The following is a 24,629-nucleotide window of genomic DNA, read 5'->3' as shown; positions in this document are numbered from 1 at the left end:
ATCTGAAATGAATAGTTCTAAAAATTAATTATAGTTACCATCATGTATGTTCTATTATCCCAAGCTCAGGGATTCTCAAACTCAACTTGTCATACCCTATAAACTTTTCCCTCCTTCTGTATTCTGTATATAGAACTCTAAGCTCGTGTACAGTGGTAACTCTCTTGTTTCCCTGCTGCCTGCCCTTGACATGTTTATTCCATTTTGAAAAAACATAATGAAGTGAAAATAAAGGAAGCTGACTTTAGCTTCTAAGTGTATAATCTTATACCCAAACCTCTAAAAATGCTTCTTGGCTTAAGTCTCTGGTACCTAGGTGAAGGTTTCTGGCTCAAAAATGAAAACGAAAACAAAAGCCACATACGTTCTGAGTTGGTTGATCAGAGTCTTGTGTTTTCTTTGTTTTCCTAACCTGGACCAAGTCAATTTGTTCGTGATAGAATTTTGATTTTTGTCACTGTGCCAGATGACCATAGGTCTTAAAGAAGTTGGGGATTCAATTGCCATATCTGTCTGGACTGCCCAGTGAAAATTCTAGTGAATGCAGATAGGATTTCAGGGCAGAATTCATCTGTCACAGGTCTCACATCTCGGCCTTCTGAAATCTGATAACTCCAGGTTCCCAACAACACTATACTTCCTTGGTTTAAAAATTATGCTGCCTTCTACTCTACTCAACTCAGTACATTTGCTAATTTATCCGTTGTTTGAACTAAAGACCGATGTTAAGTCATTTTCTGAATATTTTTTAAGTCTGCTTTCAGACCAGTTCCTGTCTTTTAAAGTCAGTTTATGGTGCTTGGCAAAAGGCGTATTAAGGTTTGGCAAAAGCTATATTTACTTGCAATAACGTCCAGTTAATAGATCATTCATACATGCAGGTGGAATATTTTAACAAACAGGAGATCGAGTCAAAATGTCCTTCATGGCCATAGCCATCTTTGTAGTACTCTGCCTACTGGTATCTCCAGATGTTTTAAATAATAGTAATTATTACTAGCAGACTAAAAGTTTATTACACAATCATAGAAATTCTTAAGTAGCAAGGATAATATTTATTTTTAATGTGGTATCTATAGTGATTGTCCTGTGCCTATGTCGATATTATATAGTTATGTGGGGAGGTTGTGATTTATTTTGGACATTGAGTGGGATGTGGGGGTTTATGTTTTCTAAAGTTGGCCACAACAGTTATCTCTCTATGTCTCCTCCTCATGTAACTGGGTGGGATTTTAAAACTTGTTAATTTATTTTTACTATTTTAACCAATAAAGTACAGCAGAAGTGACACTATGTGACTTTTGAGGCTAGGTCATAAAATTTGGTGATACTTCTGCTTTGTGCTCTAGAATACTCACTCTGGAAGCCTTCAACTGTGATGTAAGAAGTATTATTTTCTGTAGATTACCATGCCATGAAAAAGCTAAAATTAGTTGATGCAGAGAGACCACACAGAAAAATCTTGAGCAAACAATTAAAGCAGTTAGCCTGTGATCCATTTCTTTTCTGATTAAGGGGTTGGGGGAGATACTTCAAGGGAGAGAAAGATGACTCAGTCCAATTCCACTATAAATAATTGACATCCTGGTAAATGGACAATAGTACTTTCTAGAAGAGGAGTCCTGATTTATGGAATGAACCTTGAGGGTGTTCCAGGTATATGATTGCTTATGGTAAATAAAGCTATACTCTATGGATTTATGAGGCATGGCTCCTTGGAGAATATCGTTTAAGTTATACAACTCTCTGATGTGTAAAATGGAGATGTTTTATGCCATAAATACACCCTGCTGTGTGAAATAATAGGCATACTTCACTGAGAGACATCTGTGCCCCTTGATTCCTTGTATCTTCAAAATGATTAGAGAAACTTTGTAGTGGGTAAGATTTCTGATTTGTTTGAGTCCCATTTGACAATCTGCTGCTTTATGTTAGCTCAATTTGAATGCCACATTGTCATATTGTAGTAAAAATTTGTATTATGTGGACTTTCAATTCTGATACTTTAAAACTATGTGATCCTAGAACAGTAAAATATTTTAATTAAAAATAGATTTAAAGATACTACTTAATATTTTGCAGAGAAAGTCATCTCTCTCTTTATCTTTCTTTCTCCAAAGAATTTTTGGTGACATTCTCTTTCCTATTCTGAGAGGTATTAATATAAATTTTGTCAAGTCCCAAACTGAGATCATTTTATAGGTGAACTATCATATTTATAATATTGGGGTTTCCTGTCCTGGTACATAAATTTTTCCTTCCATTTCTCTGAGTCTTCTCTTTTGTTTTTTCTAGACATCTTTATATTCTTATTTAGTAAATGCCTATAAATTAAGCTTAAATGCATAATACTGTTTTAGCTCTTTTAATTGATAAAATTTAAAATTTTCACTTAAAATGATTTACATTTTTCAACAATTAAAATCAGTAATACATGTTTCATTGTAACAAATATTCACGTATCTTTATATAAAGAAAAAAAGTTTGCAGTCTTCTCCAATCTTCTCCTTTGTCCCTCTACCATTTTTTCATGCCAGTGTGCATCCTTACATAGCTATTTTCTTTGTGCTCACATAAATATATAGACATATAAATATAGATATATATAGAGAGAAACACACACACAAATACACACACGGGGGTGTTTATTTCCTTAAAATGGCATTATCTGATTTACATGTATCCCATTATGTTTTCTGATTAGTAATTACTGTTATATGGAATAGGTTTTGTTTTTATAAAATGTAATTTTCTGTCATTTTCAGGTAAATTATCATATGTAAATAATGCTAATATTAAATTCATATTTCAACTCTTCATATCTTGTATTCTTTTTCTTGTTATTACTTTACCTAGGCTTTAGAGAATAAACTTGAATGAGAATAATGTTGAGAAACATTCTTGATTTTTATATTTCCTGATTTTGTTGGTAATGTCAGTAACTTTTTTCCTACTATTACCATATTAAGAGATATATGTGTCCCTTCTAAAATTACCAAAATTTTTTGTGGTATAATTGGATAATAATTGAAAATATTACCAAATATATATTGCAACCAACATATATTGCAAACACAATATTTGAATAATATATAGCAGGATAAATTATGTTGTTCAATTTACCAATATTTGACATAGTTTCCATCTTAAACACTACTAGTTTAATTACTTTTAAAAGTGATACTTGTTTTGATTTTTTTCTCTTGTTTAGTTGAATGTTCAGTGCATTAATTCCTGTTTATTGATTAAAATAATTAAAGCCATAAGTTTCCTTCTGAGTGTGGCTTTCTGAACTACCATATATTAAAGATATCATAAGATATCATATATTAAATATATATTAAATACCATAGTTTAAGATAGTGTATATATATACATATATATATACATATACAGTCATCATTTTCTAAATAGTCTCTAATCAATTTAGATGGAGTTCATTTATATTTTATTTAGCACTTTTTAAAATATTTTCAACGTTTTGGATTATTTTAGATTGATTTTTTTGTTTGGGAAAAAATCTTGTTAATTTTATCCCAGTCGGTGTGTATGCGCTTGTAGTATTTCTGATTTTAGGTGTTATTGAGTTTTTTTATTTATCAATATAGAATCAATTTTAGTAAATGCTTCTTGAACATTAGAAAAAAAGCTATTTTTATTTGTGGGTCATAAAATTAAGTAAACATAAATATATATACGTGTACATACATGTATATGTATACACACACACACAAATATATACAATCAGCCTCAACAATACAGTAGTTCTCAATATATGGTCCATGGCCTCTGGGGGACCTAGCACTCTTTCCATGGGTTGACAGGTCAAAACTATTTTCATAATAATACTATAATGTTATTTGTTTGTTTTTTGTTATGTTGATATTTAGACTGATGTTACAAAAACAATAGTAGGTAAAATGCCTGGCTCCTTGACATGAATGAAGGCACCTGCCATCAGTTTTACTCATACTCATATAATCTTTACCACCCACACTCACAGTTGAAAAAAAAAGAAGCCAGTTTCACTTACAAATATCTTGTTGAAGCAGTAAACATTACTAATTCCAATAAATCTTTACCTTTGGTCATATTTTTAATATTTTAATAAATATAAATATTTCAATAAATATTTAATAAGTTTTTTTTTTAAAAAACACTTCTCTTGCAAACCAAAATATGATGATGTCTCTAAGAGAAACACTTGTGAGATTGTTTCAGCCATAATGTGAACTAGCCACTTATTTCATGGTACACTGTGTTTGAAAGAAAGAATGGCTGACAAGTAAACTATGATAATTCACACATCGGTAGGTGATTTCCTTGAAAATAAACAAAATGAGCTTGTCACTAAAAGGGAAAATAACTGGCAGTATTGTAGCCAAAGCTAAAAATTTTATCTTTCAAGGGAAAAAGAATTTTGGAAAACTTGAATCTGCCACCCGGAGCTTGACAGCTTCCTGACACTGAACGTCTTTCCTGATGAGATTTGGTGCTGATATTAACAAATGTGATTTTTTGATGGTACTAAGATTCTTCATAATTCACTACCATCACAAATGTTAATTATGTGATACTTTACATTAATTACTGAAAGAAAATAGCATCGTCTTTGGTTTATAAAACAATAGTAGGCAAATATGTATAAATATTTATTATAAAATATTATAAAAACTATTGGTGAATATAAAAGTATCATTGCCACAATATATTCTTTACATAACATATTTACATGTGTAAAATAGATGTCCAAATAAATCTGTGATATCACAACTGATTTTCTAAACAAAATGCAGAATTCAATTAGCAGTTTGGTCTTCTTTGTGGAAAACACTAGATAGGTTATAGATGAGGAATGAAAAAGTCAATCTATCAAGGATGACATTATAATTATAGCAAATGTTTTAGTAGGAAACCACAATTGATTCCTATACTTAGTATCTATTTTCCCTTTAGTCTCATTTATCAGCGTGGCAACTGTGAATAACCTTCATGGCTTTCTAGTCTCGCTATCTCTTTAAACAAGAAGAAATTTTACATTTTACTTTTCCAAATAAGACACTTAACAGGTCTATTCCAAGCAGGCAGTGAAGAAGGCAGCAAATATAAGGGAAATAGTATGCATTAAAGCTATCTATCCAAGAGATTTTCAACTTTTTAGACAAATTTCCCCAGTAACAGGATGATTGCATAATCAAATCTGTTCACGCTCATACTCTGCTCTTAATAGTTTCAGGTGAAACATATAACTAGGGATACCAACATGTTATTTGAATTTCACACCCACTTTCTGCTAGATGGCAAGGTGTTTTAAAAATAGATGCTTCAGACATGGTAATTATATTCACCAGGCATATGTAAACATGTAATTGAGCCTAATGTTCTCAAGTTTCAAACTCAGGTAACAGTGTAGGTGATTCATGCATGCCAAGAATATGTAGCTTCATTCCTAGAGGAAAAATTTCTAAATGATTTCCAAAATAAATTTCTTCAAAATGTCCAGTAGGCAGGGTAATATGTAAAACAAATTGAATGGATACATATGCCTCAGAACTGGAGAAAGCAAAATCAATATATTTATTGCATAACGTGGTAATCATTGTGTAAGGCTGGGAGTGGGAGACTACTGAAGAGGGATACAAAATATATATATGTTATGGTCCATGCCATCTAAATTTACAGCCTAGTTGAGAAGGAAGATGCTGTCCCTGAAACCTATGTATGTATAACAATGATTAAGTTTTACAGAGGAGGAACCCAATGAACATGTGGTGAAAACACCAAAGAAGAAGGTTTAGCCCATAAGAAATAAGATTTCTTAGATGAATAATACACTGATGTTCAATAGACTTTACTGAACGCTACTTGGGGATATTCCTAACGGTGAATATTAGAGACTTTTTCATTGTTGTTAGAAGATTTTATAAAGGCCACCTTTTATAATTCACCCCTCTCAGAAATCTTAAAAATAGTTCTGAGCAGTAACATATTTTTTACTTTTAATCAACACCAATAGATAACATTGCATGTGCCATATTGATATGCTATAGAATCCTAAAAATCTACTCTTATAGGATAAACATATTATAATTGCTTACTTTGTGAAAATGACTATTCTGTTTATTATATACAACTATATATAAATTATGAGACATCTCCTCAAAATGCTCATTTGTATAATGGTTGTGGTAGGCAGAATAATGTCCCCCACAAGACGTCCATGTCCTAAACCCAGAACTTGTGAATTTGTTACCTTACATGGCAAAAGAGACTTCACAGGTGTGATTAAGGGTACTGACCTTGAGATGGGGAGATTATCCTGGATTTTCAAAGTGGTTCCAATTTAATTGCTCTAGTCCTTAAAGTGGAACACCTTTCCTGACTGAGTTACGGAGATGAGACGGAAGAGGAAGAAGAAATTCAAAGCATTAGAGTGCTGTTGCTTGTTTTGAAAATGTGAAAGGGAACCATAAACCAAGAAATATAGGCAGCTTATAGAAGCTGGGAAGGCCTTCAGCTGACAACTAGTAAGGAATCAGTCCTGCAACTGCAAGAGACTGAATTCTGTCAGTGACCCAAATTAACAGGAAATGGATCCTCCCCAGCACCTCCAGAAAGGAGCACAGCCTTGTCAACACCTTGACATGGTTTTTGCTCCACGAGACCCATGTCAGATTTCTGACCTAGAGAACTGTAAGATAATACATTTGCTTTGTTTAAGCCACTAAATTTGTTGTAATTTGTTATGACAGCAATGGAGAATTAATACCCATCCTGTCTCAACTCCCCGAGGGATAAGAGGCTCTCCCATCTGTGATCTTTTGCTACAGAAATTCTGCTTTCATTTGTGCACATTGAAGGTTTCTGTCTTTCCAGTTGCACAGATTTACACGTGCATTCTGTTGTGTAAACTGCTAAATAAACCACTTTAATTTTTTCACAATATTTAAATATAAATAGTCATTTAACAAAATTTGCCATTCTTGTGATTTCACAATCACAAGAAGGTTTACCAAGGAGCCAACCTTGCTTGCATCCACGTGATTAAGTGATCGAGTGCAGGCAGTATTTACATTGAGGTCATTGTCTTTGATACTTGTGCTAATACCAGAAAAAATATCTTCTAGAAGATTTGATGTTTAGTTTTTCTCCCAAAGGATCTCATATAAACGTTCTGAACTTTACATTAAAAGACTTGCTTGTCTTATCAAACTGAAATGTGAAATCCTTATTGGATTAATAAGCACAGTAGAGCCTTGAACAGCACTTTACCTTCATAAAAAACAATGAATTCACATTTGAGACACATCAAAATTCCAAGCATAACACTTCACTTGAACACTTTGTGTGAATAAATCTTTTTTTGAAGAGACTTTCTCAACTTATAAATTTGAACAATATAATCAGAACTACTGTGAAAAATAATCCATTATTACCATAAATGAGATATGAAGAATAAATGTTTTTCTAATCCATCTAATATTCTAGAAACATATTTTATTATTATAATCCATAGAAATAAAGATGCAAAAGAGATGAACTTCCCTGTAAAAGTATGAAATAATATATTTTAAATTAAATATCTGGTTTTAAAAGATAGGTTATTTCTCCTCATTGGGAAGATGGTAAAGGTCTATTTTTATCAAAGTACAGATAAGACATAAAGCTAATTTTTTAACGTAGGAGGAACTCATTTGTAGAGAGTGTGTTCAGTGGCCCAACACTAATTCTAAATCTTGACTCTATTTAAGTCACGTCATGAAAATGACTACTTAGGGATAGTGATGTCTTTATTTGCCATTTTCTATTTTTTATGTTAAAAATGCATAAAAATGTATGATAAGTACATAGATCGTTTTTCATTTTGTAGTTTACTGGTGTCTAAGAATATACAGTAACATCTTTGATCTACGATTTGGTTCTTCTGCTTATTTGCCATCAAGATTATGCCAAGTACTCTTCCCCTTGTGAATGACATCTCCTGGGATGCTTTGGTCAGAGTGCAGTATAATTAATTTGAATTTAATAAGCTAATTGTTTACTGACATTATGCAATGAGCAAAGTGCTGTGGGAGGCAGAGTGCTGGACACTATGAACCTTGACCTGACCATCAGGAGAACCCATGACCTCAAAAAATGTCCAGTGATACTGGCAGTGGAGGTGATGGTCGTGGACGTGGTGGTGAATATTTTGTATAGGTAATTGCTGTTCTTGAGTAAGAGTTATAGGAAAAGTTATATTATATTCAATATATAGAATGCTACTCATATTTTTGTTTTGGGGTGTTCTTATAACTTTTTGGTACTAAGAAAATTACAGCAATAACCATCATAAACCACAAGGATTACGATCCTTATCTTTGCCACATGTTTTCAATCTCTATTGCTAAGAGTCCCCCCTCCTCTTTTTCATTAGTAACCCAAATACATATTAGAATATGAGCATCACAAAATCAACTAAATACACTACCTCTATGCTTTACTGAATATTCACTATAACGCAGATCTTATTAATGATCACAACTCTTCAGTGATATTTTCCCAAGGAGCTGTTAATGCTAGAAGTCAAAATACCAAGCTTTCAAATGTCAGTGTGCAAGTGTATAGAGCTCCTATTCCTGCTTTGGCAAGTGCATTTTTGAATGTGTGGGTTAGGTTTCATCTATTCCTCAGTATGAGTATAATATACCTGTATAATACATTTGTGTCAAATTCACTCCAATTTTACACTGATTTAGGATTGCCAAATAAAATACAGGACACAGTCAAATTTGAATTTCAGTATTTTAGTATGTTTCATGCAATATTTAGGACATTCTTATATTAAAAATTATTCATTGTTTATCTAAAATTCAAATTTGACTGAGATAAACCATACCCCGATTGCTCTTTGATTATTGTTTTCTAAATGAATGATAGAACACTTTCTCCCATGTTTCCTTCAGTATAAGGTGCTTACCTTTATTACAAAGTGTAATTATTAAGTTTTCCAGTGAGATGTTAGAGAAATAACTGAAAGTTAGAAAATAACATGGGATAATTGTTAACGATTTGCCCTGACATATCAGCTGTACAGTAATCCTATTGAGTTCAGAAGATTCTAAAATACATAATAATTGAGTAAGTTATTTATGGCAGATAAATGAAAGTGTTGAAGTAGAAATGAACCATCAAGATATGATACAGTTGTCACTAGTCACTCTGTCCCTCTAGCCTATTCCCCAGTAAGGTTTCAGAGAGTTCTCCACAACCACCACTACCACTGGTTGTCCTGGACCTCATCCCATTCCATTGAGCTTACAGGTATACTATGTTTAAGGTAGTGTGTGTGTGTGTGTGTGTGTGTGTGTAGGAGGATGTCTGTTTAGTCTAAGTTAGGAAGGAACTAAAGAAAGTCTTGGATTACAGAGAGCACATCGTGCCGGTTGGTACTTACCAAGTGAGGGGCTGGATTCTGAGAAACTGGAAATCTCACTAAAAGCTCACGAAGGGTCAGCAACTTTGGGCAGTGGGTCTTGGGGGTGAGTGCTAGCTCAAGTGGAGACTGAGTATTCTGTGGGCAAGAGCTCAGATCCATGAAGATCAAGGTTGTTTGAAGATGCCCTTTATTCTAGGCATCTGCTTCACAACTAGGATTTTTCCCCCCAGTTTTATTGAGATGTAATTGGCATACAGCACAGCATAAGTTTAGGGTATACAGCATAGTGACTCGACTTACATATATTGTGAAATGATTACCACAATAAATTTAGTTAATATACATGATCTCATATAGGCACAAAAAGAGAAAGAAAAAAAATGTTGGCAACTAGGATATTACCTGGGAGAATATAAACCAAATATATAGCATTTAAGTAGATGCCCACCATCATCTGACTCATAATTTTTGGTTGTTGAAATAGTCAGACGTTATATCGCAGTTCTATAAAATTATAATTTACAGAAACTTTGGGAAATTCACAGTGTTTGAGGAATTTATATAATCAATTATTTAACTTTCCAAAATGTGAGTCCTTTGTTTTGCTTGAATTTTATGACATCTTTTATTTTGATGGCTTGATATTTGCTTTTTTTATTCATTTCTTCACACCTAGTGGTTGTCTACATTTTTCACCCTAGCTTATAAATGGTTCCATATATTCTAATATTTTTAATTTAAAAATATTTTTAATAGCACACTTTAATATTGCCGCATGCCATCTACATCTGTTAACTTTGGTGATTAAAACTTGAAGAAAGTATTCGAGACGCGAGTTTGGATGTTGTGGGAGCTGCTCTGGTGGCAGGAAGGTGATGTCAGGGACTTCCAGGCCTCTTTAGAGACAGATGATTAAATTTTAAAAGGTCTTGGGTTTATGTTGATGTCTATTATTTTAACCCAAATTATAGCATCCCCATCCTTTCCTGTTTTTAAGCTTTCTTCAATCCATTTCCCCTTTTTTGAGGTGCCAGCTTTCTCTTTATTTATAATTTTCCTTTAAAACCTGTAATATATCATGATATTTACCATTTTAGAATTTGTGTTCTAATAAGGATTATAGTCAGTCCATAAATTATCATATAAGGAAATGAAATAATTTGTAATAACTGATATTAAGCAGAAAAAACAGGTGTGATATATGAAAACAATATGTATGCGTCATGTGTGTGTGCGTGTACATGATTATTTTGTCAGAGAGATCTATGCCAGTCTGTTTTAGACAGAAATCTTCTGCCATCTGATCTATAAATATCTGATCAAAATGAACTCATGAATAGATGTTCCAGAATAAGTTGGCTGAGGAAGACATGACATTTCTAGTTCAATCATAAATGATTATAACATATTTGGATATTTTTCATATTATTGCTTGTGCCCAGATCAAACTGAGTAGTGATAAAAATTTATAGAAAACACCAACTAATAATTGTAAATTACTGTGTGTTGGGTTTATCTAATGGTTTGAAATCCCACAAATTTTAAGTAGAAAATCATCAGGTTTTTTAGTGCATGATAAGAACGTAAAGCGAAATATTTAATTTCCTGCATGAACACAAACCTTTGCTTTTAAATGACCTGAGCAACTTTTTTTTTTTTTTTTTTTTGCCAATTGCTTTTCATATTGGCTACTTAGTTTTAAAATGGCAGTGTGTAATTTTCTCAGTTGGATTTAGACCTTTTCCTCAGGATATGGTTTGCAATATTTCCATCAATTTTAAGCTTTGCATTTGCTTTATCAGCTTTCAATTTCATGTCAGCAATAGCCTTGTCTCTGTGTTATATGAAAGAAGGAAGGAGCTATTAGAAAACTGTCTTATGTCCCAGAATTGCTGCAAATATGGAGGTCTTATACTGATTTATAGTAGGTTTTAGATCAATGTAAGAAGCTACCATTTGTAGGCTTAATATCATTGTTGATAACAACATGTATTTTGAGTTCAGTGAAGACCTCAGAAGTGATTCTGGATACATAAGAAAATGTTGGCAGCTTTGTAGGCTAAGGAGAATGTCATCTTTGAAAACAATCCACAAAAAAATGAAATAAACATGTTACTAAAAAGTAGAAAAAGTTGGCAAGAAAAGCATATGCTACAATACTATTTATTTTATGACTATGAAATTATGTATATTTTACTGAAAAAAAAGTGCTAACCCTGAGAAAGAGAATTAGCGAGCTAGAAGATAAGAATCTAGAAATAATTCAGGTGGAAGAGAAGAGAGAGTCACTAGGAGTCAGAATCAACTCGATGGCACTAATGACAACAAAATGATTCTAGTTCAGAGAATACAATCTGATGTTCTACTTAATAAAAACAAATTTTAAAATATGAGATCTTTTTATCTCAGCTTTTTGTGGAATGTATATCATGAGAAGAACAAAAGTTATTGGGTGTGCTGTAGGAATATCTGACTAAAGAAAGGGGAACTGTACAATGACAAAAAGAATGGAGACAAATAACTATACATTAATGTTAGGGTAAGAGAAAAAAAAAACCACAGGCATACTTGACTATAGGTTAGGCAAGAAATGTAAAATATCCTTGAGTCTAATTCCTCACTTTGTATCACTTCTACAGGATTCTACATATTGCCAGTGAATTTTCTAGAACTCTGGAGAAGACCCAATCCTGACCCCATCCTGTTCTTTCCCATGCACCTTGTGGTGCAAAATAGGAGGAAAATACATTCACTGGTCTCCTCGGAGATTGTTTTTTTTCTCATAAGTTATGACAACCCATAAATGAGTCTTTTCAGAATATCGTGTTTAGTAAAAATTTCCCATGAAAGTTGATAATGTAGCTGATACAATTTCAGGGAGGAGAGGGAGGAAGATGTATAGCAAAGGGAACCAGAAAAAGTAACAGAAGAGAGAAAAATAGGTAAGTTGGAAAGATAAGTGTTTTTTTTTTTTTAAAGATTTTATTTTTATTTATTTTTTCCCCCCAAAGCCCCAGTAGATAGTTGTATGTCATAGCTGCACATCCTTCTAGTTGCTGTATGTGGGACTCGGCCTCAGGATGGACGGAGAAGTGGTGCCTCCGTGCGCGCCCGGGATCCGAACCCGGGCCACCAGCATCGGAGCGCGTGCACTTAACCACCAAGCCACGGGGCCGGCCCGAAAGATAAGTGTTTTTAACTATTGAGAATAAATACTTGTGTAGGGAAGAAATTTATTGACCTTAGAGAATAAATGACTTGAAAGAAAACATCATAATATCACTAGCAAAAGAGGGATCTCTCTTGGTCCCTCCTGCAGCTACTGCCAATTTCTCTTTTCTCTTTTACAGAAAAACTTTTCAAACACATTTTTGTGGTTGAATATTTGTGCACAATATTCAAATATCAAAAAGTATAGCATCTTTACTTTCTACAGCTAGTTCTCCTTTCCTTCCCCTTCCCCCTGCCTCCTCCCCCTCCCCCTTGTCTCTTCTCCCTCCCCCTTGTCCCTTCCCCATCCCCCTTCACCCTTCACCACCACTTTCATCCTTCCACCTCCCTCCCCTTCCCTCTTCATTTCTCACCCGTCCCTTTTTTTTTTTTTTTTTTGTGAGGAGATCAGCCCTGTGCTAACATCCGCCAATCCTCCTCTTCTTTTGCTGAGGAAGACGGCCCTGGGCTAACATCCGTGCCCATCCTCCTCCACTTTATATGGGACGCCGCCACAGCATGGCTTGCCAAAGCAGTGCGTCAGTGCGCGCCCGGGATCCGAACCAGCGAACCCCGGGCCGCCGCAGCGGAGCGCACCCACCCAACCGCTTGTGCCACCAGGCCGGCCCCTCCCTTCCTTCTTTTGAGATTTAATCTTGCCCAAGGCAGGTTGTTGGGAGAGTGGAAGGAAATAAACTTATCCATTATTTTAAAGAGTGTCACTTTGATTAACCAATTTACACTGTAGCTTTTTGGTAAACATTCAATGTTACAGACTCTCTTCTCTCTTCTATTCTTTTAGCCAACAGAGATCTTGGCAAAGGGAAAATTTTTTGTCTCTATTCATGTTAATGACTCTCTCAGCTATTTCTAAACTATAAGTTCAGGTATACTCTGGGGCTAGGCTGGATGCAGAAATTCACAAATAGATTTGGAAATTTCTCAGTCCTCTAGAAATATTTTCAGAATCTACTAGGATTTCGCCCTAAGCTATGTAGGTGTTTCTACAGCCACCTCAACCCCTTTCTGAAGGTAGTGGGAGTGAACCAATACTTGGTCTAACCCCTTCTCTTTTCTAATTCCCCTTCCACTCACTGGGTTGTATTTTAGTATAGCTGTGGAAATAGTGTGGTGGGAAAAAAGGGGCTCCTTGAAAAAGGACACTAATTCAGCTCTGCTCTGGGTGGTTAGAGCAAAGTTCTAGTGGAGATGCACATTTGTGATCCTGCTTTCCTTCTGGTCACCTAAAACCATGAAATGCTTGCGGCTATAATCTTTCTCATCTATTAGACATTTATAGAGTAGTGTGAAATGAAATGTACTTGTATCCTCTAACCTCTCCTCATTAAGGAATAAAATAAAACTATTTTAAAATATCATGGTTTGTTTCTATATTAAAGAAAACAATATTTTTAATTAAATTTTCAAAGTTTAAGAAAACTGCTCATTAAGGCCAGTTCTATGTTTTACACATTATACCATCATGCTTTGCTTAACTATGGGGATACGTTCTGAGAAATGCGTCATTAGATGCTTTTGTCATGCGAACATTGTAGAATGTAGTTATACAAACCTAGATGGTATAGCCTACTACACACACGGGCTATATAGTATTAATCTTATGGGACTACCGTCGTATACATGGTCCATCATTGATCAAAACATAGTTATGCTGCACATGACTGTATTTATATAGAAAAAAGGAAGGTAAAAATTTCAATGGCTTGGGGCTTGCCTGGTGGCATAGTGGTTAAGTTTGCGCACTGCACTTTGGTGGCCCAGGGTTCGCAGGATCAGATCCCAGGCGCAGACATATGCACCGCTTATCAAGCCATGCTGTGGCAGGCGTCCCACATATAAAGTAGAGGAAGATGGGCAGAGATGTAAGTTCAGGGCTAATCTTCCTCTCTCTCACACACACCCACACCCACACCCACACACAAATGTCAATGGCTTTTTAACACAAAGTCTATCCCCACCCAGGAAAATGGGTGAATCTGGAGAGATGCTCAAGGAGTTTATCAAACTGTTAACTTGCCCTACAAGTGGTATCATCTTTAATCTATCATTGGATTGACATGTTTATTTTTATATAACCTAAATAGAAAATTTACCTTTTCTTGAAAATTTAATACACAATTTTCTAACCTTCAAAAATGAATACAGTACAAAATTAAATTTCATTTATAATTTTTTGTTGTTTCAGTAAATTGAGAAATGTTTTTCTTCTTTTTAAAATTTATAATTTCCCAATGTTTACTTTAAATTGGTATATTTACTTTAGTAATCAAGACACTATTTGTGAAGTATATCTAGTATTTTTAGCATTCTGTTATTTATTTTAACAGCTTTATCGAGCTGTTGATTTACATATCATAAAATTCAATTGTTGTAGGTGTACAGTTCAATGGTTTTAGTAAATTAGCACTGAAAGTCCCACATCCCAGGAAACATCTTCATCGGAGACAAATTCAAATTGTTGGTCACTTGCTACATTTCAATCATCCTGAAAGTGGCCTCATATCTGTTTATAGTTAATCCCATTCCCATCCTCAGAAAATCACTCCCTTGCCATCTGTTTTTATAAATTTGCCTTTTCTAAACCTTTCATATAAAAAGAATCATAATGCATACTCTTTTGTATCTCAGTTCTTTCACTTAGAATGATGTTTTCAAGGTTCATCTGTGTTGTGGCATGTGTCAATATTTTCCTTTTAATTGTTGAATATTATTCTATTTTATGCATATACTCCTTTTTCTTTCCTCCAAATCATCACTTATAGACATTTAGATTATTTCCAGTTTGGGCTTGTATAAGTAATTAATATTTCTGTGCACATTTGCATACATGTCTTTGTGTAGATGTTGAAAAATTTCTCTTGGAAAGATTCCTAGAAGTAGAATTTCCGGGTTTCTGATTCATTTTGAGTTAAGTTTTGTGTATGATATGAGTAAGGGTCTGTCTTTTCCTCCTCCTCCTCCACTCCCCTCCTCCTCTTTCTTTTTCTTTTTTGCATGTGCATATCCAATTGCCCCAGCACCGTTTATAAAAGAGCACCCTTTTCCCATTAAATTGTATTGGCATCTTTGTTGAAAATAAATGATTTTAAAGTGAGGGTTTATTAATGGACTCCCAATTGTGGTCCATTGATCTATATTCTTAGCAATGCTCTGATTATACACTGTCTTCATTGCTGTGGCTTTAAAATAAGTTGAAATCAAATACTATAATCCTCCAAATGTGTTCTTTTTTTTCAAATGTGTTTTAGATATTCTACTTCCTTTGCTTTTCCACATAAATTTTGGGATGAGCTTTTCAATTTCAACAAATAAACCCGCTGAGATTTTGATAGAGAAAGCATTGAATTTATAGATCAATTTGGTGTTAATTGCCATTGTGACAATATTGAGCCTGTCAATCAATGAACATGAAATGTCTCTCCATTTTATTTAGATCTTTAATTCTCTTTGTGTTTTGTAATTTTCAGCATATAAGTCTTATGCTTCTTTTGTTATATTCATTCCAAAGTAGTTTATTCTTTTTCTTGCTATTGTGACTAGAACTGTTTTATAATTTTATTTCAGATTGTTTGCTGCCAGTACATAGAGATAGATAGATTTTAAATATTGATCTTGTATCTTATGAGTTCATTAAACTCATCTGTTAGTTCTAGTCATTTTTTTCCCCTTAAGATTTTCTACATACGGGATTATGTCACCTGCAAATGAAGACATTTTTACTTTTATCTTTCTGATCTGGATGCCTTTAATTTATTAATTTCTTCTTAAAAAATATATGCTACTACTTAGGACCTTTAGTACAATGTCTAATAGAAGTTGCCAATATGGATATCCTTGCTCTGTGCCAGAGATTAGTGGGAAAGCATTCCAGTGTCTTCTTGCCTATGTTGTTTCTTACAGGATTTCAGCCATTTCTTATGCAAAGTCAGACATTTATCTTATTGATGATCCATTAATTGATCCATTAAACATAAATTGTAAAATTTTTTGACATCAAGTTTTTCATAGTTTTAAAATAGAAAAATTGATACTGAAACAAAGAAATAGTTTGGTTTTAAAATAAATGAGTTTAGTTTGATATATAGAATTTACATTTTGAAGGAAAATATGATAAGAGGGGGAGGGAGAGAAGGATTAATAGAAAAGGTAGGAAGTTCAGGACATTGGAGTGTTACAAAAGCCAGGGAAACTGTTAAGGCTGGGCTGGAGAATAAAATTTAATCCCAAAGGGTGTAAATTCAAAGATAAGGGAGAAATAGACGGGAAAAGACCCTGAATTTGGTACACTGGAAAAAGAAAGTATCCTTATGATCTCTGAAAGTATATTCCTCATAATTTCACAGGGATTAAAGTAATTAGGATCTTGATAAAGAAAGAATAAAATATAATATATAATTTATTTTATATATAAATATGCCAAATAAATTTTTTGGGTCAGGGACATAAAATATTGATAGAGAAGGCATTAAAGTCAAGAGAAAATACTTTGATTTTGTTTTGTTTTAATTATTAAGATGTTATAAGATATATTCTATAAGATATATATTTTATATTATATAATATATACTATACAAATGTATATATTATATATATATATTGAATCTTTGAATAAGAAACTATAGCAAAAGAGAGCTGAAATAATTTAGAGGAGGAAATGAATGTGGTTGTACCATCTTTCAGGAGTAAGAAATTGATGAGAGTTGAAGCCTAGGTGCTGAAATTTATTTGAAGAAATGGAAGGACACTTTCTCCTCCTAAATGAAGGAAAGATAAGTGTGAAGACAGAAAGTTTCATCTTCATCAAGTAGGAGAAAAGTGCACGTCATGAAAACAAAGTATTTTTGTTTTCAGATGAGAAATGAAAAGTTAGGGAAGTGAGAATTATGCAAACTTATAAATAACTTAGATCAAATATAATGGAGGATGGATTTTGAATGAGGACAGTAAAAGACTTTTTAACCTTGCTGTTCAAATAAGGTAGAAATAGTATAGGCAGTAGTTAGGGATTAGATTTAATAAACTGGAAGAAAATGAGTAAATGACTCTTTCTTGGAAAAAGAAGAGGTTATTTCCTCATGATTTCTAAAGATATCTCCAGCTAAGCCAAAAGCTTATTTTACTAAAATAACTAACTATATCTTTGCTCTAGAGAAAGGTTGCTCCCTACCTCTCCCCACCAATCTATATCACATAAACTGTTTCTTAAATAAATCTGGAAGAACTATTTTCCAGCGTGTAGTCTTTAAAAATTTACGTGAATTGGAAAAAAGAAAATACAAGGACTGAGCGCTCTTTGATCCTTCTATATTATTTCTGTGTTTTCTGAATACCTGAGAAATTATGAGAAAAATTACATTGATTTGTTTTAATTTCTTTTCACTCAAAAAAGAAAAATTTGTTTAGAGTATGGAGATAACTACCTTATATGTCAATATTTCTATATTGCCAAAGATATTTTTAAAACAAATCTCTATATAGTCTATATTTCATTTCAGATATTAGTGTATTATTAAAACAATATCACTGTGGGAAACCTTCAATGTATAAATTTGGTCTATATATTTTTAAAGTTTTTACTTGGTAATTTACAAGTAATAAATCATAACGATCATCTAGCACCACGTTTTCAATTAATGGATATGTATTCTTAAAATTGCTAGTTTTCCTTAAGGAGATTTTAAATGTCTCTACTTCAAAATTTAGATAAAAAAGTGAGGACATCTTAAACCTTAGTTTTAATTATAAAATCCATCTATCAAATCTAATGGAGTGAAATGAGTAAAGGGTTTTGGTTTCCATTACCACTGCATATTTCTTTATTAGCTAGTGCTTTAAGATTTTTCTATGGTATAAGTACAGATAAAGCCAGGTTTATATAATGTTCTACAATTAGGAAGTGTGGAAACATCAAACAGGCTCTAAAAGCTCTGTAGAGCTTACCAATTAAATTAGAAAGGGCGTAAAACCCTTGTGTCCTCGCTCATGGAAATGTAATGATTAACAAGTTCACACAGTTCTAAGAATATGATGTCAATGTGTTGCTTCAGTGAAATTTTCATCAGTATATGTATCTTCAAATTTGTAAACAAATGTATACAATATTTACTTTTTAGTTTTGTCATAAAAGACTTGACATTATACCCTTCCCTGATTTTATTATACTACTGAATTAAAATTAATGCAGAAAAAATATATATACACTCAGACACACACACATATATATTTATGACTACAAAAAATGTCTGTTACTTTTAGAAAATGATATTGCATTTTTTTCTTTAATCTAAATGTGAGAAACTCTAAATTCACAAAGTTAACTCCAAATGAAATTTATTAATATATCTGCTTTATATTCAGTCTAGAAACAGACTGGATGCAATGTTGTTATGGAATAAGATTTTTTTCCTGCTCTAGAATTCAACATTCCTAAGTAAGATCTTAGCAGTTCACTTTCCCCAGAAAATTTTTAAAATATTGCTCACAAAGTATTAACGGTGAATGTCCTCTAAACACAAATCTTAATACAAACTTAATAAGATCACACTACTAAGAAATTAAACTGTTTAACAAAATGACAAGCCTATTCTCCAGAACCACAGTCCTACTGAAAGCTCCATGTCCAAATGCTGCCTTGGGTCCTGAGATGCAAGGATGAATGTGTTCTCACATCAGACCAGTTCTTGTGATACTACACACCCTTGACCACTAAGGACAAAAGACTTTTTTATCAGCAGGCATTATTCAAATAGATTTCTAGTCACTAGTTTGCTCTTCAGAAAACTTCATGGTTAGTCCCTGATTCAATCTCTTAGGGACTATAATGTAATTTTACCTGGAGTTCAACATTAAATACAAAGTTTTATTAAAGATTGTAGCAAAGCAAAATTTAAAAGGCAAGAAAAAAAGTCTGTTGATAACAAACCAGCAAAACTGTGGATACTTTTTTTAATGTCCTAAGGGATAATGCGTTATAATCAAAATTGTAATGTCTAAGTGCCTACCATTTGATGTATTCTAGAACCTAACAACTCAAAGTGTGGCTGAGGACCAACAGCATCAGCACTTCCTGACCTCTTGGAAAAAATGCACAACCTCAGGCCCAACCCAGACACCAGAAGCTGCATTTAAAAAGATCTCTATGCCATCTATATGCACATTAAAGCTTGAGAAGTCCTGATTTAGAATATTATGCTTTCATCCACCAACTGTAGCATCTTCCTGAGTACCATATACACCAGACCCTATGCTAGACACTGTGGATATTAAGATAAATTATTCCTTCACTGAAGAGTCTTACAGTCTACTAGGAAAGACAGGCAGGCACATATGGTGATAGTTGGGTGAACAGAGTGCTAAGGAAACAAGAAGAGGAAATAAGTCTGCTTTCTTAAGATGCTCAGAGGAGATGGAAAGATTGACATTTCCACTGGGCCTTCAAAGATGGGGAGTGTTCCCCAGCCTTTAACCCTTCATCTGCGGGCGTTATGTGGGAACTCTGCTTCGAGTAAGACAAACTTCCCATGAAGTCTTCAATTCCACCTACCTAGTCAAAGCAGGTCTACACAGCCCCTGACGGGACCCTTACTCTTGTGCGTTGGGATCCTCACTATTTCATGCCCCACAACAGTCACATTTTTGCTAAAACTGTATAACTTGATTCCACTAGCATTAAACTCACAATATTTCTGCAGTTACCACAGGAAGCCCCAGACTTCCTCATACCTCCTGGGCTGTCTCCTGAATATCATCTAATTCTACTCATGCCCTTTTCAGTCTCTATCTCACCCTGCCCCCCCCGCCACAAAATACTTTAGAATTTGTGGTCCATCAACAGCAAAATCTCCTACATCATCAACCTCTTTTTTGAGCATTTCCTTCACCATTTTACTGTAACAGAAACCTGGATCTCCCTGATGATGCTTTATTTCCTGAAGCCCTCTCAAGCGGTACTTGTTTTTCTCTCATATCCCTAAGACAACTGGGCTTAAACATAGAGTATTTTTCCTTTTGGCTTCTCATTGATAATTCCATACGTCTCTCTATTTTCTCTAGAACAGATAATCTTGACTACATCTTTTGTTTTTATTGTCTTCCAGTTCATCACTACTGTTCCTCATTGTGTTGTCATCTACAGATATCGGGGCACTCGCTTCATCTCTGTGATTTTAACTATAGTTTCACTGTCATTCTCTCCTAATCTACTTATGTCTTATTTCTTGGTGATTTGAATATATACAGAGATGATCCTGCCTACTCTCAGTTCCCGTAAATTCTCCCCTGTGAAGAGTTTGACCATCAGTTATCACAACCACTCACTCCTGTGGTCATACCCTAGACCATGTCAATTCCCATACCTGCAACTTTTCCATAATCTCATTTTCATATATCTCATTATTTGATTACCCCCCCTTCTTTCTAGCTGATTCCTCTAGAATTGCCCCACAATCTATGACCTTACTATGACTGGCCATCCATTGAGCCTTCCGAAGAGGAAGGATCACTTTCATTGATGGTTATTGATGACCTTCCTCTTCTCTTCCTCAGCACCTTGTGCCTTTTCTTTTCTCTATCTACACTCACTCCCTTGGTGATCTCATTTCGTCTCATGTATTTACATATCATCTATATGCTGATTATCATCTACATGCTGATGATACCCAAACTCATATCTCCAGTCTACACCTTCCTCTTGAACTATAGACTAAACCTAATATGTTTCATGGAGGAAATTATTTTTGCTTTCTTTTTATTCATTTGTTTATCTCATTTGCTTGAACAGTGTCTGGAATATAGTAGGCCTTCAATAAATAAATGAATGTATTCTTTGTGCACCAAAGCAAAGAAGTAAGATTACTTGGCTTACTGAAATAATTTTGGGTAGTATTATGTGGTTGAAATGAAGAGTGCATGTGAGTGTGTAGGGAAGGGGATACAGGTTGGAGCTGATTTTAAGGAGTTTGGATTTTATCTTTCAGATAGAGAGAAATCTCTGATGATTTTAAGCATCTGAGGTGTCTACCTTCAGTGAGCAGATAGGTGGTGAAGCCATCAACACAGACTGAGAACAGAGTAGGTGAGGTAGTGTTTGTAGGTCAGAAGAATTTCTTGTAGTTTGAATTTGAAATTCCTATGAGATGACCAAAAAATAAGTCTTTAAACAATGGTAACATAAGAAGCTCAAGGGGGTGGGGTGTCAGCTGTAGATAAAAATGGCAAGGAAGATTCAGATACACATTTTGTGAATGATTTTAACTAGACTATTGGTTTCCTTCTAGTAGAGTGCATCTTTATATCAGTTTACTTATGTAATTCACTGAAACTTTTCTTTGAATGGAAATCATACAAGTCCAATTTTTTAGGATAACTATAATGAATATCTTTGAAAATAGGCAAAAATAATTTATTTTTAAGGAAATAGAATATATAAAGGATATAAAAATAACATCCTTTGTTCCCATCTAGTCTGAGATCATCAGAATTATTTCATTGTGTTTAATGGATATACAAATGTTTTATAAACACATGTGTACCCACTTGTTCATGCCCACCCCCACATATATATGTATATATACATATACATATTCAGACTGTATCTATATTTTTATACTCATAAGCGTTCAATAAATCAAAAGATTGATAACAAACTATCTTTTATTAAAGACATAATATCTTAGTGTTTTATAGAATCATAGAGTCATCAGTCATCTTCAGCAGAGAATTCATAGCCTGAGCATACACAGCATGATCTCAGTTATCTGATACATCATATCTATTTCTATGAATTTAGTAAGCAGATAATCTTGCAAACTGTAACTGTAAAAAGTGGTAAAATAGGACCAGCCTGGTGGCCTAGTGGTTAAGTTCAGTGCATTTCGCTTCAGCAGCCCGGGTTCAGTTCCTGGGCATGGACCTACACCACTCCTCAGTGGCCATGCTGTGGCAGCAGCTCACATACAAAATAGAGGAAGATTGGCCACAGCTGTTAGCTCAGGGTGAATCTTCCTCAGCAAATCAAAAAAAAAAAAGTGCTGGAATAGACAACAAATATCTGAAAAGAGAGGTAAAATGTGTGTGGACAAATATATATAAAATGAATATCATCTTTTGATTGTCATGAAGATTTTAAAAATTGGGATGGAAGAATTCACATTTATATATGCTTCCAGTGAAGCACTGCATAAGAATTTGGAAAAGATACAATACTTAAATTATGCAATTTTGTTCCAATGTAAAAATGTTTCTGCAGCTATAACAAATGGCTCATCTTGCTATAAAAATGGAAATGAATGTGAAAAAATTGGCCAGACTTTACTGTCAGAACCCCATGTTTTCTCATCCTGGTTTAGAAAATCATCAAGCTTAATATCACTCTGAACTGTCATTATTCCATCCTAGGGATCCATGGACACAAATGCTGATTCACAGTAAGTGGCGGGTTCATTAATAAAAGATTTCTTGGATATGGGCTACAGGTAGAGTGCTCTGCTTCACTGAAGCAGTATATCTGTCTTTGCCTGTCCTCAGCACTCAGCTGGAGTCTCAGTAGAGAGCAGAAGAATTACATTAATCAAATTTCAGTTTTTATCTGGTTCCTCTTAAGGAATGTGTCCAGATCTTATTAACTACATAGTACCCCTGGAAAAGTAGTGTATGGTTATATCTGTGAATAAGATGTACTTTTGTGCACAAATTTATTTGTGTTTATTACATGTGTATATGCTTTTTATTACCACACCACTTCAAAACTGCGCCAGTACTTTTTTATTTTATGTCCCACAGTGGAATCAGTTAATATACTAAATGTGATTAATTATAATTCTTTTTTTTTTCTGGTGAGGAAGATTGGCCCTGAGCTAACACCTGTTGCCAATCTTCCTCTTTTTTGCTTGAGGAAGAGTGGCCCTGAGCTAACATCTGTGCCAATCTTCCTCTATTTTTTCGTATGTGGGATGCTGCCACAGCATGGCTTGATGAGCGGTGTATGTCCGTGCCTGGGATGTGAACCCACAAAGCCGAAGCAGAAAGTGCGGAACCTAACAACTACGCCACCGGGCTGGCACCCATCTTTTGTTTCTATAAAGTTAAAATAACACCAATCTTTGAAAATAGAGAGACAGAATAAATTGCCATGGTAATATTGCCAATATTATAAAGGAATGTTATGAACATCTTTATGCAAAAAATTGACAATTTAGATGAAACGGAGAAATTCCCAGACAGACATAAATTACAAAAGCTGTCTCAACCTTCCATCCAGAGGTAGATCTGACTATACTAGCCCTTGAATCTGGGTCGACCATGTGATTTCCTAGGCCAATGGAACTTTAGTAAGAGTGTCAGAGGCAGATGCTTGAAAGATGTTGCACATTGAGGCTGTTTTGTTGTTGTTGCTGGGTGTGGAAACCTTAGACCACCAAGTGAATGATCTAGGGCCTGCTGGACGTTAAGAAGACATGTGGAGGAAAACCAGCACACCTGGGAGAAGAGTATGCCAACTGCCATACATGTCAGTGAAGACATCTGAAATCATCCAGCTACCTCATGACCAAACAGCTGACAATAGATATATGAGAAGGTTTAACAGAACACACCCAAGATCATCTACATTATAAAAACACCCAATTAAATACAGAATTATGTGATAATTTAAATGCTTATTTTAACCCACTAAGTTCTGGAGTCATTTGGTATGAAGAAATAGCTAACAGCAATTTATCTTTCTTATTTGATACTCTATTCACTATAAAAATAAGCAAAAAAGACAAAGTCTGGCATATGCAACAGCAAATTATTACTTGTTACAGCCTGATTAAGTTAACATACTAGATAAAACCTGCTTTCCCCATTTCTAGCTGGAAGCTGAGAGAGCCAAAATGGAGATGGAAGGAGATTCTAGGTTTAAGGGTAAGGATCAAAAGATGAAAAATGCCCAACTATGTTTTTACTTAATTCTGCAAGAAATAAAAAAGACATCAAAGAA

General features: G+C 34.1%; 2 long non-coding RNA genes across 2 annotated transcripts in view; both read left to right on the top strand.

The window, feature by feature from the left end:
• LOC131401057 (uncharacterized) overlaps nt 1–21,107 on the top strand; it is a 35,156-nt gene extending 14,049 nt beyond the window's left edge. Inside the window, exons 2-3 of the long non-coding RNA XR_009217531.1 lie at nt 19,007–19,079; nt 19,668–21,107. This is a non-coding gene — a long non-coding RNA (uncharacterized LOC131401057). The remainder of the gene's footprint in view (nt 1–19,006; nt 19,080–19,667) is intronic.
• LOC131401020 (uncharacterized) overlaps nt 1–24,629 on the top strand; it is a 168,902-nt gene that overhangs the window by 54,508 nt on the left and 89,765 nt on the right. The gene's annotated exons all lie outside the window — the stretch shown is intronic.

This window comes from Diceros bicornis, chromosome 1 (genome assembly GCF_020826845.1).
Source record: "Diceros bicornis minor isolate mBicDic1 chromosome 1, mDicBic1.mat.cur, whole genome shotgun sequence".
In the NCBI taxonomy this organism is placed as follows: Eukaryota; Metazoa; Chordata; class Mammalia; order Perissodactyla; family Rhinocerotidae; genus Diceros; species Diceros bicornis.
Note: the sequence above shows the minus strand (reverse complement) of the source record. Positions and strands in the feature narration are given on the sequence as shown.